Below are 4910 nucleotides of genomic sequence, written 5' to 3'. Positions count from 1 at the left end.
CCCTGCCTCTGAGATACCCTTTCTCTTCAAAGTTTCTCTCTCAATAGCTTACTCCCACCAATCCTTCAAGACCCAATCAGCACTTTGTCACTTCCAAGAAGTAGGCTTGTATAAATGAAAGAGTACTGGACTTGAAGGCCGAGGTCCAAAATCTTGGCCTTGTTGCTTAATTATTTAACGAAAATCTCTTGTCTTCTCGGCGACTCTGTTTTCTAATCTTCAAAATAGGAATTAATACTTGCCTTACAGAATTTTCTATACTTAGTACATGGAGGGTGATGAGTAAATCTTTATTTCTTTATTTGAAGGCCTCCTCCAATTACTCCAACATACTTCTGTCCCATTTCTCTGAACCCTGGCACATCATTTATAAAATTCACTTGTCTCTTAATCTACCTTCAGTACTTTGATGCTTGTAGGGCTGAGAGGTGAGTGGTTTGAAGCATATTAGCAACCCAGACCATAGGCATCTCTTAATTTTCTAGAAAGTGTGGAGCAAAAAAATCAGGATTAATTTTGTTATAGCAAAAAATAATTTTATATAAAAAATCTGAGCAACAGCTATATACTGACGCTTAAGGTGGCTGTTCCTCTGCCCTCGGCCACCTTGAAGTGTTGGGTGAATGAGTGTCTAAACCACAGGTGCCTCTTGTGCTTCTTTCTGTCAGACTGATGTTTCCATAGTGAACGTAAGTGGTAGAGGAAGCTGGAGAGATGGAGGACTCGGGGAATAAGAAAGGAAGCGGTTATGAAGGCATATCACAAGCCAGAGAGGGTAAAGGCACCTCGGATGACAGACAAGGACAGTGGATCTCCTTGGCTAATTACCTTTCTCCTTCTCAAAGAGGTCTCCATTGTGCAGAAGGGAATGTAGGATTCTCAACTCCTTTCACTTAGAAAAGTGTGTGAACAAACATCCTAAGTACTGCTCTGTCTGTCTTCCATGTGCAAGTGTCCTTATGTAGCTGTTTCTCAGATTTTTTTTCTGTAAAATTATTCTTCACCGTAACAAAATGAATCCTAAGTTTTTGTTCTGCATTTCCTAGAAAGCTAAAAGAAGCCTATGATTTGAAATGATGGGGGTCAAGGTTCTTCCCTTTATGTATCTACACCGTGACGCAAGATGTGGCCTTAGCAAGTCTCACTGCTCGTGTTGCTTTTCGGCCACATTGAACGCCTCCCTTCCATGAAACACCATGCCTTTTGGATGTACTCTGGCACTGACTGCAGCACTCTTTTGTTGTTGTTTAGCCTCTAAGTCATGTCCAACTCTGTGACCATAAGGACTGTGGACTCCCAGACGCCTATGTCCATGGGATTTCCCAGGTGAGAATATTAGAGTGGGTTGCCATTTCCTACTCCAGGGTATCTTCCTGACCCAGGGATCATTAATTTCTACTCATCCTCCAAACTTTGGTGTTGAGCTGAAGAACTCACTTCTGCTATGCAGCTTTCCTGGATGGGCCTGGGCTGGGCTGCAGTCCCTCCTATGAGCTCACACAGTGCCCTGGGACATCTCCCCTCTTTGTAACATTAATTGCATGAGTAATGACAGAGGATGAGCCGGGTGGATGGCATCACTGACTCAATGGACATGAGTTTGAGCAAACTCGGTGAGATGGTAAAGGACAGGGAAGCCTGGCATGCTACAGTCCATAGGGTCTCAAAGAGCTGGAAATGACTGAGGGACTGAACAACAACTATGCAAGTATCAGTCGTCTGCATCCCCTCTGCACGTTGCACTCTGGGAGGACAGATGCCGTCCTGTTCATCGTCACATCGTCACTACCTGCCCTGAGGCCAGGCACATAGAGATCCTCAAAACACATCACTGCAACAAGCAAAGGAGGGAATGATATGCATTCATTGTTATTGCCTTGAGCTTTAAAAATGTGAAGATGTACAAGACAAGTTGGCTTTTGCCTGAGTTTTTGTAGTGTGTTGATTAATTTGTTTTAGCTTTAAAATTCTAACCTAAAGTAATATGTAATCTTCACAAAGCTTGTAGGTAATTCTCTTTTGTATGTGCATGCTAAGTCGCTTCAGTCGTATCCGATTCTTTGCGACCCTATGGACCACAGCCCTCCAGGCTCCTCTGTTCATGGGATTCTCCAGGCAAGGATACTGGAGTGAGTTGCCATGCCATCCTCCAGGGGATCTTCCCGACCCAGGAATCAAACCCATGTTTCCTGTGTCTCCTGCATTGCAGGTGGATTCTTTACTGCTGAGCCACCTGGGAAACCCACTTGTCTGTCACTTTTCCGAAAAATCTATCAGCAGGGCCATTGCAAGCCTTTGGTGTGACTTTATTTACCTACTTGTTATGGCCTACATGTCAACAGCAAGTCAGACACACAAATTTTTAACAGATCGAATCATTTCATTTTCCAGAAGGTAATGTATCCACCATTTTGATATCACTTAAGGGAGGGCCTCATTATTCTAATATTGCACTTACAGGAAGTCTCTCCTATACTGTGGAGCCTGTTTCTGGGTTTCTTAAGCTCATCCATTGCATCACAAGCTTCTTGCTTGCTTGTTTGGATTTTCAATGCTACATATGGTTCCAGGCACAGAGCTGACGCTTGAGGGAATTCTGGAATAGCAGTTTTGAGTGTTATAGGGACATACAGTCACTTCTCATTTTACTTACTTCTCACAGAAGTCTCAAGAAAATTTATCATCATTATCTTATGTATAAGGAAATGGGAATTTAGAGATGTTAGGATTCTTGCCTGAAGTCATGTTACTTGAATGGTGGTGCCAGGAGTTTAATCCAGGAGAGTCTGATCTGAGGCCACCCCTGTTTTTACCACCACACCCTGCCTTTCAGTACATGTTTGCTAAATCAGTTTAGTACTAATTTCCATAGGAGACAAATAAATAGTTGATGCATCTAGAAGGGTGAACAGAGGATATTGATAGGTTATGTAACTAAACTTTTGTCTTTAGTGTCAGTGAAATTAACCATTAAGGATAATCAGAAGCGCAATATAACCAGTATGTAGAGCTGTGAACACACCACTTTGGCAGGCAGATCTAAGAAACAGAAGAACTCTTCTTGATAAACAACATCAACTTAACTTCATGAACAGGTCTCTAAGTGAAACAAGGTGAGGCAGAGATGGCTGGTTGCCTATGCGGTCCGTACGTTTTCCTTTTCCTCCTTAGAAACACAATACTAAAGGCCACAGTTCCTAGTCTCCCTTGCAGCTAGATATGGTAAGCTTGAAATACTATGTGAGAACGTCATAAAATTGTTCTTCAAAGGAAAAAAGAGGACCCTTTTGCCTTTTCTTTTCCTGCTAACTAGGATGCAGATGTGATGGGTTGAAGTTAAGTAGCCATTTTGGATCATGAGGTGATGGGCTAAGGATGACCAGAACAGTGTGCCAGAGGAAGTCTAGGGTATGATGACCTTTGAGCTGTCATCTTGATCTGGCCTGCCAAACTCTAGATCTCCTCTATGTGAAAGCATAACAAACTTTCATTTTGTTTAAGCCAAACATGGAAGTGGAAAAAGCCAGTTTAGTGATTTCTGTCATTTGCACAAGTGTCCCTCCTCCGGTTTGTCATTCTGTTTCTGTCCAGTTTTATTTCATCTTACAATACTGCAGTTGTTTATATTTCCTAGAACCTGCACTGCATGTTTGAAACTAGCAAGCAGCAAACACCATTTCTTTGTCATAGACTGGTTATTGGTACTATCTAACAAGTTCACACTAAGTCCTTTGTAGGTGACTCTGATTAAAGGTCAGGAGACCACATGTAAGCTCTACAAATAACCTCAAGTTTTGAATTTTATGATTTAAAAGGTTAGGCCCCACCTCAGCTTTCTCTTATCTGACCATTGATCTAATACCACATCATTTTTATTTTTCCAAATGGTATATTATCCCACTTGATGGTTCACTGCAGATGTCTACTGAATTTATGCATAATAACATGTAAAACATTCTGCTGTATACAATGAGTTCACAGATGAATCATAAAGGTTTTGTTCTTTAAGAAGAAAGTAATCAGTTGATTGAATGGAGATAAACTCCGTGGGGGTACAAATAGGGAATGGATTTATTTTCTCTAACCTTCAAACATTTCCCTGGTGGTCCAGTGGCTAAGACTTTGTGCTCCCAGTGCAGGGGGCCTGGGTTTTGATCCCTGGCCGGGGAACTAAAATCCACAAGCTACAACTAAGACTCAGTGCAGCTAAATAAATAAAGAAATAACCTTCAAACATGGATTTTCTCATTACAAATAACTTCAGATAGTCCCTATAGTTTTTTAGTCACTTAGGGTATTTAAGGCTTACTTTCAGGTATTAAAAGACAATACAGTTTAGTCTAACTTAAAACCTTACATCTAATTCTCTAACCCAGTTGCATCTAATCTCACATGTAATTCACAGTTTCCCATGGCCTACCCCACTCCCAGCCCAGACCTGATCCAAGGCTCAGGCATCCACAGTGGGCATGAGCCGTGAGGTGTGATCTTTTTATCACGCTGTCTTTACTCTCTACCCATTAAGTACAGAGTAATCTCAGCCTATTGTAATCTCTGTCCTTGTTTCCTGCCATGTGCCCTCTTCAGGCCCATTGGCCTCCTTTCCATCCCTATTAAACATGTTTCTGCCAAGGGCCTCTGAGTTTCCTGTTTCTCTGCTTCACTCTTCCCCCAGCCATCTGCATGGCTTGCTCCACGACTCTCAGGCCTTTTCTCAAATGTCTGCTTATCAGTGAGGCAGCCCTGACTCCTCTATCCCACACCTATCACTTCCCTACTCTGCTTTGCATTTCTCATCTCACCATCTGATAAATTCCACTTCCACTGGGAAGTGAGGTGCCTGTCTCTTCTCCTGCAGACACCTCCCATCTTTATGAGGCAGGGCAGGAGATCGAGTACCTGTCTCTGAG

This window comes from Bos grunniens, chromosome 16, assembly GCF_055505025.1.
Source record: "Bos grunniens cultivar Pamir isolate PY7600 chromosome 16, Bosgru_T2T1.0, whole genome shotgun sequence".
In the NCBI taxonomy this organism is placed as follows: Eukaryota; Metazoa; Chordata; class Mammalia; order Artiodactyla; family Bovidae; genus Bos; species Bos grunniens.
This window is presented reverse-complemented; position numbering follows the sequence as displayed.